General features: G+C 37.6%; 1 protein-coding gene across 2 annotated transcripts in view; it reads left to right on the plus strand.

The window, feature by feature from the left end:
- Positions 1-15,991, plus strand: part of ADAMTSL1 (ADAMTS like 1) — a 393,783-nt gene that overhangs the window by 122,090 nt on the left and 255,702 nt on the right. The gene's annotated exons all lie outside the window — the stretch shown is intronic.

A 15,991-nucleotide genomic window follows, 5' to 3' on the forward strand; every position in this document is an offset into this window, starting at 1 on the left:
TTACATAAATAAGTTGTTCACAGTATTTCCCTTTAATTTCTCTTTTTACTAACCAATATCATGTTAATAGTTATCCATAGTATTGTGTTAAGATCCTTTTTTGGTATCCCTTTAACCCCCTTTTCACTAGTTAATACTGTATTAAATGCTGTTCGTAGTATTTGTTTTAATGCTACCCAATAAGGTAGTTATTTTGTATCCTTTTTTAGTTTTTAATTCTTTTTGCTAAGTTTATTATCATTATTATTCTTACTGTAATAAAAGATATTTTGTGTGTTTGAATGTTTCTGGCACTTGTTTTTATTCCAGACATGTATCCAAACGAACTTGTTACACCAGGGTGTGGAAAGCAAATGAAAAACTACCAGAGGATACTCATGCCTCTCTGAGGCCAGTGTGTATATCATTGTGAAGACTGTGTTAAAACCAGAATAAGAGTTCCAAATTTGTAAAGACAAAAGGGTGCCTGAAAACATATATGCTTTTTTTATCAGATAATCCCTCCATGTTTGCAATCCACCAGTCTTTAGTGCCTGATGGCACTTACTCTATGGTCAGTTGTATTAGAGAAAAGCTTCTATAGGTCGTCAGATGTTTTATTCATCAAATAGTCTACATGTGCTCATTCATGTAGCCAGGGAGAAAGACAGCAAATACACCTCTCCATAATGAAGATTAGTTTTGTTTGTAAACAAAAAGATCTTTTGATGTCTGTTGTGGTTTGAGAGCCCCAAAATCCAATTCTCGAGTACAAGCCCCCCTCCCACAACTCAGAGCAGTGTGAGATGGGTTTTCCAGACACAAACACGAAACTCAATATGGGGGGAAAGGGAATTATATTACAATGACTATACAGATAATATTACAATACATCACATACATAATCGTAACTATCTCTCCTATGATAAATCAGTATTTACAATGGATCAATCTCTTCTCCCTTCAATAAAAGTCCAGAAGGGAAAAGGAAAGATTCTTTCCACTCTCAGAGCAGCAGTCTCTCTAGGGCAGTAGTCTCTCTTCCTCCATGCAGCACCTGTAGCTCAATCTCTTTTCATTACGCATGAGAGGGGGTCTCCAAGCCCCTCTCGGCCCTTCAACTCCAAGCGAGGGTCTTTCTCTTCTGTGGGCTGTGTTCGCCGGGACAAAGGTCACTTCACCACGTCATATCACGAAGTGCAGGAGTCTTTGTGACGATCCCTATCCTCAGGGGATTCAAATTCCCTTACAGAGCTCCTGTGCTCTGTCTCAGAGCAGCAGGGGGGCGAAGCCCTCCTCCGCATTCTTTCTGACCATCCCAGTCTAGCTTTCCAGGACACATGAGCTTCTCAGCTCCTCTCTCTCCGGTGCATGCTGCTTTTTAGGACTTCCATCAAGTGGGAGTCCACCACCCCTCCTCTCTAGGAGGGGTCTCCAAGGAGTTTGGGGAGTTTATTTCAGTTCTTACCCAAACTCTCTCTCTCTGTAGAGCTTAGTCCTGCTCTGTCTCCATCAGACATTTCTCTGTGTCTCTCCTCCTTGGCTGCAATGCCGGCTTTGCTGTATCTTCAGTTCTTATCTCTTGGCTTTCAGCCATAGCCTCTGTTCACTGCTGTTTCTGCTGCTGCTTTTCAGTATTTCTTGTTGCTGCTCATGGTGGAGAAAAAACTCCCAGCTTCTCAGCTACTGATAGCCCAGTCTAACACTGTTCCAAGTCCCTGTAGCCCCCCAGCCAGGGGCTGGGGGGGGGCCAGCCCCCAGTGGGGCTCCGGGCCCCTTCTCCTCATGGCCTGAGAACATGGCCACCTCTCCAACAACAACTACAACATCACCTTCTTTTCTGGTCTGCTTGTGATATGTTTATATTTTGCAGGAGCACTGATTGAGTCAACCTCAAGAGAGACACCACCCCCTCAGGCATTACCACTTTTTATAACACCCCCACCACAATGTCAGTCATCAGTATCTTCCAAACTACTGTAATATTTTCATAGCAACCACACTGGACCACCTTGGCCTCCTCTGTATGATGAATACAGATGCTTACCTCTTTCCTAATTTTTTAGAAGCTCTCTAATTTTAGCCATCCTACTAGCCTTCTCCATCTTTATTTTTCAGTTTCCTTCTCTAGTTTCCAGCTTCCTTTAAGTGACTGGAAGCTCTGTCCTCTGCCTTCCAAGACTCGGCTCATGTGTTTTCCATGCTTCTTTACAGGGTAGTTTCAAAGACACAGGATAATGAGACTTCTAGTGAGTCTTTGCCCTTCACATAGGGTTTGCAATTCAGTTATATGTGTTTGGCTACTGAATCTGTGATGAGGCATGTTAATCACTCTTCCTAAGTGCTCTAGTTGTATTAATATTTATTATTTTTTCTTAAGAGAATGCTAAGGATGTCAGGCTCCCATGGTCAAAGGTATTACAATATTTCAAAATGATCACAGAAATATTTTCTTCCTTTAAATTGCAATATGAGATTTACCCTTGCAATTATAGTAATATGTGGATTGAGTTAACCAAAATTACCTTTAAAATTGCAACATTTGCATATTAAAATATTATTTAAGGGTCTGTTAGAAAGGCTTGGAATTCTTGTATTTCAGGTCTATTAAGTAACATTAAATTCAATATTGGAAACAAAGGAATATGTAAGAAAATCTCACTCCTTTAGAGTGTCCTTCTAAATTCCTTTTAGAATTTATTTGATAAATTCTAAACTGTGCCTGAATTATTTTCCTGTATAACATGTATTGTAAAGAACAGATGATAGCAGTGCATAAAGGTTTGATTGTTGCTTCTTTGGGATAACCTGCGCAGTCAGCTCATGATTTGTCACTTGGGAGTTCTTGTGAACTTTTTGAACTTGTGCTGTGCCATCATGTGTCTCTCTGTGATATTTATTTTTTGTATTTTTTACTCTTGCATAAGAAACCTGCCAACAAAAATCTGACCCACTGCTTTATGTGGTTGATTAACTGCCATGAGTTACTGTCGATAGCTTCTCTAGGGAGAGCTGTCTAACTCTGATGAACATGAAACATTAGCTCAGCACGTGCTTCTGTTCCCATCCAGAGTGAACTTTATGATATCTCATGTTCCAGCTGCTCTTCAATCTTTTGCATGTTGATCTGGGGTGACCTGTAAGAATTTTGAATGTAGCTCTCATTAAAGCCTTCCATCAGGTGTGTTTTCATCACCTTGTGGGTAGTTCTAGATCTGAGGGATTCCTTCAGGACTTTGCTTTTCCTGAGTTTATGGTATGCTGTAAACTGGCAGAACAAGTTTCAAGTGCATCTTCTGGAAAGCAGCTCTTCACTGTTATTGAACTTTAGAAGTCTCAAATGTGCAAGTTTGTAAAGTGAGTCAATAAAACTTATACTGCTGTACTGCAGCCTCTTACTAGAAATGCATATGGTATTGGTGAAAGCAAGGGAAACATCAGGGAATTTTAAAAGCAAGGGTTTTCCATGTTTAAGTGTGTCACTTGCAAAATCTCAGTCTTTTTAATCCAGAGTGGTTTCTGCTTAGAAACCAAATTTGCTCTCCAACCCTAAACCAAATGTTCAAGACTGAAAATAATTTCCTGAAGGCACCGGAGTTCTCTAGCTCATCTGAATTAATGTTTTTCATAATTAAAAAAACCACAATGGTAGCTGTAGCAGGGCACTGGGGAAATAATATTACATAGATAGGATTGTTTTAGTGTAGATGTAGTAATCTATTTTTTTTTCAGAAGGCACAAAAACATTTTAAAATTTTGGTGCATTTTCTCGGTCTTTTCTTCTGCCTAAAAGCTGAGGAAAACTGAAAAAGATGGACAATTTTCTTTGAATAATGATGGCTCTCTGTTACCTTAGTATCTCTTCTTCCATGGTGCCTGAGTAATAGAAATCATGTTTGCAGCTTTAGTGTTAAATTTACTCATGCTCCTGGGAAGGTCTGTCAGTTGCCTGGCATCTTGTATGGGTTTTACAGAGCTCCTTATCTGGGTAGGAGAGTGTGGATAGCACAAAGCAGTCCATCCTGGTCCCTCGAGGCATGCCCTGGTCCATGGGCAGCAGATGTTTTCTAGGCAGTTCATGTGCAATGTGCCAAGTCAAGTCTCTTGCAACTGCTCATTGAGAAACAGCCAGAACATAAGGTGATCTGCCTTTCTCTTAACATTTTATCCACTTCCCTTGGTAAAGTCTTTTTTTGCCTAGGAAGTTTCATTCTTGCATCTAGGCCAGGGTCCTGTCATCTTTAGAGTCAGACTGCTTGGAACAGGGTCAGCGGGGCCTGTCAACAGCAGCTACATGCCAGACAAGATATCATAACCAAAATCCTGTCTTGTAGGTGCAGATGACAGGAGCGTAATTGTGTTTGACATGCTACTAAAAGAGGAGGGAGGCAAGACACAGAACACTGCTTTCCCTTCTCTTAGTGCTTTATTCACCTCCTCACTGCTTCTAATGTGCTCTGTTAACGGATCATTTTAGGTTGCTGACATAATGGGAGCCCTGGGGAATTAGTCTGCATGAGATGCAAGAGGCCGCTTCTTGGTAATGTATTAGTCATTTCAAAACACTTTAAGGAGGAAGTAGAAAAAAATGACAAGCTAATTCACTGATAAATTTCAGAGGTATTCAGGCCCCTGTGAGAACAATACCTCTATTCATGTCTTGGCACCATTGGAAATTCATTTTTTCTTCATTCAAGAGAGCAGCCTGACCAGAAACAGAGAGAGAGAGAGAGAGAGAGAGAGAGGTAACATGGTCTTCCCTAAGCCAAGACTTCTGCAGTTATCAAAGTGAATGATTGGCAGTGTTCATTGACTGTATTAGGAGAGAAAGCCCAGGGGTGCATTACCTTTACAGAGTATTCTGTGCCCAGTCTCTCCTTTGGAATTCTTCCTTGTCTTGATGTAGTGCATGCAAGTATCAGGCAAATCTGGCTCCTTGTGTTCATCTGAAACCCACACATTATATGTATGGCAGTAAGTTTAGGAGGACTGTATTACATTTGATTTATTGGGAAAGGGTGCATAAAACAGGATCGTCTAGCTGCCCATTCTATGTAGGAAATGGTAGTCAAATGAAACAAGCTAAATAACATCACAGCACGCTATGGGGATAAGGGTTGGCTGTTTTCCCAGTGCTCTGTTAGCTTGTTAACTCTAATGGGTATAGGTAAAGGCAAACATTGAGTGATGGAATGGGGCATGGTAAGTAGGACTGTGAACAATTAATTAGATTGGTAGCCAGTTTCAAAACTAGGAATCATGATTAAAATTTGATATGTTATAGATGCTGATAGAAAATTTCTGGGAGTGTTACAATACTTACTGTATATGATTATTTAAAAATGGGAGTGCAATTTTCATCTTCATTGAGTTGTACCTGTGTACAAACCTATTTCAGTTTACAGCCAGTCAGCTTCAAAGCATTGTAAGATTTATAGACACCATCTCAGTGAATAAGGTTATAGACAAGGCTCTTAAAATTTGAGTTGGGCTTCTTTCAGAACTCAGGCTCTCTAAACTTTTTCCAGAACTTGAAATAAGCTGAATTTTTACCACAAACAAAATGAGGAAACTCCACTGAAAGATAATTTCCTCTTTTCCTTAGTCTTTTATTATGCAATCCAACTATATATTTACCTCATTCTGTTTTCACATGGTCTGTGTGACTTGTGGAACTCTTTTACAACTGGCAGAGACATTGCTTAAACTTACGGTTCTTCTGGATGCTACTTTCCAGCTTTGCAGACCAGGGAAGTTAATGGAGTTATTAAAAGCTATAGCCACGTCTTCCCCAGAATTTTGTCAAAGTAATTCAACAAACTATTGAAGCAGCTATGACCAGAACTTAAGTGTTCAAATGGTAAGTGTAGATAAAAAACTGTGCCACTTCCTGAACTGAAACTTGGTGCTGTGGTGGTGGAATACAGCAGAATGAGAACTGACAGAATCAAAGTCCAGTTACACCCCCAGGGCTGAAAAACAAGGAAAGATAAAGGGGTCTTTTTATAAACAAATAACACAACAACAGAAGTTCAGAGGAATAGGCCTGTTTCTTTTTCAAATGGCATTCTCATGAGGAAAAATCAGAATTATGTTGATAGTTTCCTCAACTATGCTTTTTGAGATGTGAAGCATACAAGCATCTTCTCCAGCACTGTTCATCAACCTGGTTCTTTTCTAGAGGAAGTCTCTAACTGTTTGGGTATTGTGCAGGACCCTGAACATTAACACTTAAATTAACTATGTGAAGATTTATCACTATGTACTTAAAGCATTCTTACCTCATCTTATGTGAGATGATTCTGCAGATATCCAAAAGAGAGAGAGAAACTATAAACCAAATACAACAAAGGACATGGGACTGTCTTGCCTTTAACGGAACCTTAAATTGCAGAGCTGCACTGGCTATCCTCTACATGAAAGATCTGGGATCCAAAATTATGACTTTACCAACCAAACAGATAGGCATCCCCCTAGGCTAAAGTTAACATGCTTGGAGTATCTATTGCTAAGCAGATACAATGACTAAAGGATATGTCTTCAATCTTGCCTCCGTAACAGGCTGCTAGGAGAAACTCCAATACATTGAAGACACAGTTTTTATGTCCCATTCCTAAAGAGTGCCTATGGCCTTCTTATAAGGAGCTGAGTAAAGTCCAGGGTTTTTTTATCTTTTATAACTGGGAAATTCAAAGGGATTTGAGCCTCTGTTGCTTGTCACCTGAATCAACATTACAAAAACTGAAGTGTCACCCTATTCAAAGTGGAGGCACTTTCAACTTCTGCAATGCTTCGGTGCAGAAAATGGGGTTAAGATTCTTTAGCACAGAAAGAGGCTGGAGTCTTCCTCCAAGGAACACTTCGTTTTGTGTTCTGTAATTACTTTATAATCTAAAAGTCTGAATGGTTTAAGAGGAGTAACTAAGGTCCTCAGTCTCAGGGTTGTGATGCTGTTTGTTATGCTTAGTGCCCATCTTTCCAACAGCAATTTCTATTCACATATGCACTTGGTTTCAGATCCATTTCTTCCATCTTGCTGATATCAGTATGGTCCTCATACAGCAGATGTAATCATACTTGACTTCAGAAAATATTCTCTTCTCATAACTGCACTGCCACTTTACATTTTGAAGTAGGACAAGACACTAAGCACATAATTTTCATCCTTCCCCCAGCCCTCCACCCAGCCCTGAATTTGGTGACATTCATACTGAACTCTTTTCCAGTTCACTTTAAACCAACACACATTGATTCTCCTTTCTTGATGTTTCTCTTTATCCTGTTTTTTAAGTGATAGGGTTAGTAATGCTGGCCTGCAGAGATGTAGGTATTGCAGGAGGAAAAAGTGCAGGAGGAAGCTAGGAAAGGAAGCTAGCTAAGAGGGGACAACAGATCATCTAGAATCACAGGACAATTTTAATTCAAAGGAATGAAGAAAAATGTGGGACAATTCCAATAAAGCATTCCTTTATAAAAAGCACCAAGTGGTTTAGTGCCTGTACTTGAAGAGATGAAATTCAGTAACTTTGCCAGTTACGTGATCTGTGTGTCAAGGTATCATTTTCAGTCTTGTTTGAATTTATTTCTACAGTGGACAAGTTGTGAAATACATATCATAAAAACTAAAACCTGAGACAGAAACTCTAACAGAGTTTTTAGTTTAAATATTATCATGGAATACTTATGAGTATTTAAATCCTGGAATTTATAAGTCATAATAATAAAAGTCTTTTATTCAAATTACATTAGTGAGCACATCCTTACAATGAACAAAAAATAATATACATCTCCTACTCAAAATACTTTCTGAAGTAAGCAGCAATGTACAGACATAAGCCCTGAGTGTGATTTTACTCATGCAGGATTGAACTGTGAAGTAAACTGTCAAAAAACTGATGTAAAATTAGTGCAAGAAAAACCAGGGTCAAAGTTTTGTCCAGTAGTGAGAGACTAAGTCACTAGTTTGATATAGCAGAGATGGGGATTTTGACCATTTATCTGTATTCCTATTTCTTTCACATTAATACCAAGAAACTCTGGAAAAGTTATCTTAAAAATGGAAACTAGATGTTTAGTAAGTGGAATATTTTTAAAGTAATGGAGAAAGATTAAAAGGGATTTCTGATTATTTGCAGGTAATTTCTGCCAGCCAGGAAAGTTTCTGTAACAGATCTGTGCAAACCACATAAAATATAGGGGGAAGATTTTTCAAACAGAGGCATTATATCATCAAGTGAAGTTACCCAGATAATACTAATTCTTAAATTACATGTGCAGTCAGCAGGGTTTTTTTGGAACAATGTGACTTCTTGTGTGAAGTTTGCCAACAAAAATAAATGTTGCCTGTTCCAAGACCAGCATCCGAAGGACTATACTGATCTCTCTTAAACATTGTGTCTTTCTTTTAGGCCTGGACCATTGTCTGTGCTATACTACTGTAGCATCACAATGAAATTATAACTTTTTTCCATTTATGTATATTGTAACAAGGAGGAATAATAATTTTTATGATATTACACAGTTATATTTTTATATACAGGCACTAAATACTGTGTTTGGACTAGAAAGTTTAATTGCTCTATCTCTACACGATAAATAAATGCCTTTGTGTTGTATTTCACTGTGGCCCTGAAAACTTGTTAAACATTTTCGAAACACATTAATGTAAATTCTGTGCTATGTACGAGTCAAATGGTTGCCCAAAGGCTTTACTGATAGTAGGAAGTTTGCCTTGCCCTGCATGTAAATATGGAACTGCATTTGTTTGTTGCAAAGAGCGTAATTTATTAATGCATTTATTATTTGAGCTCTTTTTTACATTCAGTAAAGTTCTATTTACTGAAAAATTAAATAAAAAGTATTTTATAACGAAATGTAATTCCTGTTTGTGTTTATGGGCATAGAGGCTGTTTTGCACATTCCACTGGGAGTAAATCAGGTATTATCAGTCACACAGGAGAAAAACTTGAAGTTTTGTCTTAGTGGAAGAACTTTTAAACAGATTTTTGCAAAACTAAAAAAAAGGTAGTCCATAAATATTGCTATCCTGAGACTATTAGTGTCTGAACATTATTCTAGGGAAGTTGTCATTTAAAGACAGATAAAACATCTGTTTCTAAATAGTAGAATATTGAAAAGCCAAATTGCTTAATTAAGCAGATACATTTTGGAGAGATTTTCTAAATATTACTAAAGAAAGAGATTAATTCAGTGTACCATTTCTTAGGTTATGTGATGTGCTGCATGAGAATAGCAGTTGCATACTTTTATTTAGTTTTTGTGAGATATTCGCAAAAACTCAAGAAGGGGAGCACGTGCATTTGCACACTGGTAATGGGATTTATCCAAGTGAGTTAAAGAAATGTGAGGAAAACCAGCATTTTTAAGGTTTCACAATTCTTTTTATATGCTTCATAATAGCAATGCATATTCGATAAACCAACCAAGTTTAAATTGCTTGCACTGACTTTCTTATTGGAACAATTATAGGAGCAAAATACACCAAATCTGGTGAGATCTGTAGCATAGATGTTGGGCAGAACCCTGATAGTGCTTCAGTGATGCTGTATGCTTTTCTGCCTTTGCCCAAAGACTGTCTCAGTAAATTACAAAACCCTTGTTACCAGAAACAATCAGAAGGAACATAATTTTATTCCTTCAGTAGCTAGAAAATTAACTAAGAGATACCTTAAAAGCCATCTAAATGTTTTCTTTCCAGTAACTTTGATTATGTAGAGCTGTTACATGCGCACTTACTCTGTGAGCTACCAAACTCAGTTCCTGCTGGACTGTAAATATAGAAAGCAATAGAAACCTTTTACAGTTTTAAAACAGATGATTTGCTGTTTGTTAAGAATGCAAAATTCTAATTAAAATACTTCTGTTATTTAGGGAAAAGAGTGTTATTTCACAAGCTGTGTGCTGTCAATTGTTATGCAAGGTTCTGCATACTCATATAATTTATTTTGAAAATATTTATTTCCTGATAATGACTCAATGGCAAAACAGAAAGTAAAGAAAGTAAATTTTGAAAATAATCTTGATAAACTTCTCCACAGCATTCTGCCTGAATTCAGAAATTAATAACAGTGGGTAGTGATGTATCTCAACATTGCTGCAAAGCTATGATTATAAAGTAAATAAATAAATGTATCTCAAAAAACATATTCTAGTTTGTTTTTACTGTGCTGTTCACGTATAATCATGCATGCAGAGCTATCTGACTCTGTCAGCTGGTTGCTATGAGGCCTTCTTCCAAAACCCCTTACATTTGTTAATACCATAGATGTCTGTACTAAATGAGGTTGTATGAGAGGTTTGGCTTTTCCTTTTGAATCTCCTGAAGGTTGGTTCTAAGTTCTTTCAAATGAGAATGGGGTGTTTTTATTTGAAAAATGCAAGTCATAAATCAAAATAAGCTACATTTTTGCTACATTTTTGTTTTACTAGGTTTCATATGTGAACTCAAGTAATTGAGTCCTTTTTTGTGTTTTAATTCAAATAATTGTAATGTTCAGTCAGATATAGCCTTTCTGGATTATTTTTAAACTACCTCTGCATATTCCTTCTATAGCAAGTTTGGTCAAATGCTTCATGAAAGTTTTCTTCACTGACATTTCTGTGGTATTGACTGACAAAGGATTTGATGCTTTGCAATACCCTGTTCAAGAGGAGTGCTATGGTAGCGCTGACTTTACATAAAGGTGAATACTGTGACAAAGTGAAATAAGTGATTTACCAAAAGTTGCAAGGAGATGAAGAGGGAACAGAATTCCAATGTCAGGCTTCTCAGCCTTGTGCTGTAAGTGTACATACACCCATGTTACTCCGATAAATGATCTATGTCTAACAGAATAACAAGGAATCCTCTGTGCTTCCACCTAGCTGAAGGAGAAAAGATGAGAATCTGATAGAGAATGGAAGCTGGTGGTGTCAAGAATTTGAAAAATGCAATTCTTTTTGAATAGAGTGATGAGAAATGATCGGTCCTTTTTTGCATAAGAATATATCAAATGTGTAAAGGATATCCCTCCTGTATATGCTATGTTCTTCATAAACTAGATTTACAAAAAATAATTCTATATGTTGTTCTTCAAAGTTTAATGTGCAGTTGGTTACCAACAGTCTTCCATGCCCTAATTTTCATACGCTTTTTACTCTGTTCTTTGTCATTTTAACTAAGAAACTGAAAGGCTTAGAATAACTCTTTTAGAAGTTAACAGCCTTAAGGATTGTCTTGATAACTTACCACAGAATAATATAAGTAAATGTTCTTTTGAAGACTTGGGAATCAAGTAACAGCTAAGTGAATTGCAATAAAACATAATTTTGTGATACAGTTCTTCCATGAAGCATTCAATGTTGTGTTTTGTGTAAAGAAACTCAAAATAGTATTAATATGGCTTTATATCTCAAACTGTTTAAGAACTAGAGATGTAACATTTTGTACAAAGAACTCTACTAGCCTGTGCATCTTTGTTATTTAGGAATTTGATTTTGGAATAAACTATTCTAAAAAGTTATGTAAAATGCAATTCAGCTCAAATTAGCGTATATCATATAATTTGTTTATGAGACCAAGAAGCCTAAACTGAGGCTAGAGTATTAGAACCTTAGGACTGACAACAGTGGGTTTGTACTCAGCTAGGTGTTTTGTGCGAAGGAACTGACATCCGTATCAAGGTAGAAATCAAGAAAAAATGATAAGATTTATTGCAATAAAGACATCGTGGTAAGCTAGCAACTAGAAGTTACTCTGGAGTTAATGATTAAAGGAAACAACTACAAATTAATGCAGCCTTTTTTTTTTTTAAACAAAAGCTATTTTCTTTGTTAGCTCTAGGGCTGAAGCAGCAATCTCCAGCAAGAGAGCTATATTATGTTTGTAATGTGAGAGTATTTATTGCTTAAGAAGTAATTGCTTGCTCATGCTGTGAGGGACTTTTTGGTAAAGTACGCCTACTATTACAGAAGAGGTGAGATTAATAGAGTACATGTTTAGTTTTAGGGTTATTCGCAATTATCTAGCCTGTGCATTTTAGTCATGCAACTCACTTTGCCATTTAATTTCATAGCAACTTAAATTTCCTAACTCCATATTTTAATAGCCAAGTTCAACCCAAGCATACAGTATAAGGTGCTAAAAATGTTTCACAACATCAGTGGAGGAAGAAATCCAGGATGTCTTAACTCAATTGTTTCTTTGGTATATTCTTCTCTTATACTGTAGGTTATAGGGTAAAACAAATGGCTTGAATGTGGTACCATTTGTATGGCTTGAATCTGGTACCATTTCTCCGAGCTCTTGATTTTGTTCACCTTCTTTTCCATCTTTTGTGTTTTACTGTTCCCTGGGTAATTGAGAAAAGGGCAGACTGTAATAGTGAGAACATGAAGGAGAGGAGAGAATGGGAAATTCTTGCTCCTGTAGGTATGCAGTAAATTCAGGACTGATAGTTATTATGAAAATTTAGAAGGGAAATATGATCTGGACAAGCTCTTTGGAAAATATTGCCGTATCTTTGAAGTCTCCTTTTCCTAAGACTCCAAAGTTTTGTTTTCTCTTCTCTTCCGATTGTTCTTAATTTCTAATCCATGAATCCTTCCTGAGAGGTCCCAAGACCAGCCCAATATGCTCCCCTCACACTTTTGCTGTTCTAAACCACTTACTGCCCATCATAGCAGTATTTGAATGCCTGACAGAGTCACAGGCATCATTAATAATTGCCACCATCAAAATAGTTTCCTTTCCATACTTCATCTGTTCAGTGTTTCCTCGTCTTGTAGAGCACACACTCAGGGGAAAGACTTGCTTTCCAACAGTTCCTCAGGTGTTCTGGATGGCTGAACAGGCCCCAAGAACTTTTGAATAAATTTTTACGAAGGTGAGTAGCACTGAATACACAGTAAATTAAAAAGAAAACTTTGCAAAACAGTTTTTGTGATTTTCTGCAGTTATTTCCATCTTTTCATCTGAAATCTTAATTATTATCAGTACTGATACTCCACCGTCCAGAACACTGCAATTTCTATGATCTTTCTTGCTTCCAAATTCATTCAAGTCTTTCGCTTCTTCACCTTCCAAATCATGAACTTCCAGTTATTACCTAAAAACTGGAGCTTCCTGCCACTTTGTAAAGAGAATGTGAGCTTATTTTTTCATCTTTTATTAAATATTACAATTTGTTTCTCTACTGAGTAAATTCTACTATGCTGAATATACAGCATGTCACTGCTAATCTGAGGTCAGCCCTGAAGGAAGAACCATTGGCTAGCATGAAATGGGAGATTTCTAGCATTTCCTACTACTGGAGAAAACAATATAAACACACAGAAGAACAACACAAAGGGAGAGATGGAAGAAAATTTACTTCCTCATATGCTCCCTCCTTGCTGCCCCTTCTGTTACCATACAAGGACAGGTATAAAACCATATCACACATCATTAAGAGACCTGTTAATATTTAAATCTGCATAGGGTGAGCTTGAATTATCATGAAGAGCATAAAAATAGATTAAGAATGAGAAAGTAGAGTAGAATGGCATCGTTCAACAGACTTGGTTTCAAGAATGGTCTTGGTACGCCTCCAGTTTAATACTTCTTAGAATGTTTATCCCTGGGTTGAATTCAGCTTCAAGAGAGAAGTTCAGAATTCATTCTTGGCTGACAGCAACAACACAGGGCTGTCTGAGTAGTGGTGATATTAGTTTAAAAATCAGCACAATAAGCACAATTTCTAGCGATGCTCACACTCTAAGCCATGCTTTATTCCCCATTGCCAAGTTATGACACAGTTAAATAATTTGGCTTCAGGACTCAGGAGGACTTTGTAATTGTGAAACTGAAAAATATCCTTTTCACCCATCTAATTTGACTGCTGGAAAGGTAAGTACATGAGAAGTATTTGGACATTAACCAAATTTATCTCATAACAGGTGAGATGTAAGTATACCTTTTACAAATTCAGTATTTGGAAAAGCAAAATAATTGAGATAAGGACAAGAAAATTGTAGCTTCAGTTGAGCGTAATAAATCCTGGATGGTCCATTTCATGCTCTGAATAAAATACAAGTCATTGAGTTGTAAATCAGGAATTTCATGTCAACGTTTGAGTGTCTGCATAAACGGTTGGAACATTATTTTTGTGGGTTATGGAGGTATCAGAATCCTGATATTATATTACAGCTTTGTAATTCATAGCTGCCATTTGTTCATTTTCTGTGGATATAGAGTTACATCATTTACTTTTATTTTTTTCTCATAACAGTGTTGTAAAATGCTAAGCAAACACAGAAATAATTTGGTAATGTGACTTTTTCTACTGCATTGGACATTGAATGATTGTAAATAAAAACCACTTAAAAATCTTCTAATGCAAGCGTGACTATCACTAGCTTTAGATGTGAAGCAAGAAAACTGTATTTATTTAACTTCAACAGAGATAAGTTCTAACTTAAGTGAAATAATAGATAGCGCAGTAACTGTAATGCAGTTGTGAATCAACGTCAGGTACCCAGTTCTGGCAGCTAATCAGTTAGACGTCTCAACTATGTTAGTGGAAACATAGAGCTATTGAGTTCCATTCTCTCCTTATTGTGTGCTTACAATTTTCCTTGCAAGCAGGGGACATACATCTCTTGATGGGAGGATGGGGTGCCATCACTTACAGCAGAGCAACTGTTTCTGCAAGTTCCCCAGAATTATTTAATCTCTATTAAAATGTGTGCAATGTTGCCAGAAAGACATTTGTATGTTCCTGAAATATACAAGCAAACATGCAAAGTAAGTACTTCTTTTTCATATTTTAATATGAAAGAGCAAAGGCCTCTCCTTGCCTGTAGAAATACAGGGATAGAAGACAGGAGCTGCATTATCAAAGGGCTGTAACATTCCTACACTCCTTGGTAAGCCCTTGGTAAGTAGCAATGCCAGGTTAACGAGCTACCAACAAGTACACACAGTGAGATATACTCAGTTCTACTTAGAACTGGATCTTTACACATGTGTTCCTGTTGACCCTTCTGAATGTGTGCCTATGGTGCAAACTAAACTCTGTAATCACAAGGACACAGGTAATGTGGGCAATGGTACAAGCATATCACACCCTCTAGGGCTAGAACTTGACGAAAGGCTGAAGAACAGGAACGACCCCCCCAGATTATCTCCAAATTGAAGACCAGACCGCTAACTCCACCTAAACTCCACCTGTCATGAATATTAAAAATGTATGTTGCAGTATTATAAATATTCATGTATGATAATATAATTCCTTGGCAAAAACTGTATAAAAGTCCAGCTGTGAATTACTATGGGGAAGCAGTTTCTCCAGGGAGACCTGGCTGCTTCCCAGTGCCGCAATAGATACCTCCTGCTTATAGACTAAAAACTTTGTCTCTGAGCAGTTTCTCCGTGTCTTATTGGGCATAAAATTGGCATCACATGATTGCATGTGAAATAATTTTGCCAGTGCCATAGCAGAACAAAAAGCATAGTTAAATCACAGCAGCTGCCGTGTGTTTTCTCAAATTATGTCTATTATTAGGAGTAGTTAATAAGAGTATTGGGCTGTATCTGTGTGTCTCATAGTAAAAGTCAATAGACTCCAGCTACCAAAATATGTCAAGTGCTAATACACCTTCTATATGCATAATCTAGATAATATGTAACATAAAGCATGAGGAGCACAATGCATCTCTCATTGTATGAGGTTCATACAGGCTTGGGGCATAGTGCCTGGGAAACTGCCTGGCAGAGAAGAACCTGGGGATGCTGTTTGACTGCTGGCTGAATATGAGCTGACAGTGTGCCCAGGTGGCCAAGAAGGCCAATGGTAGAAATACTGTGGCCAGCAGAACCAGGGCAGTGATTGTCCCCCAGTACTCAGCACTGGTGAGGTCTCACCTCAAATTCTGTGTTCGGTTCTGGGCCCCTCACAACAAGAGAGACATTGAGTTGCTGGAGCATGTCCAGCCCTTCCAGAGAAGGGCAGTGAAGCTGGTACAGTCGAAAACT

Source organism: Corapipo altera, unplaced genomic scaffold (assembly GCF_003945725.1).
Source record: "Corapipo altera isolate COAL_440 unplaced genomic scaffold, ASM394572v1 61411, whole genome shotgun sequence".
NCBI lineage: Eukaryota > Metazoa > Chordata > Aves > Passeriformes > Pipridae > Corapipo > Corapipo altera.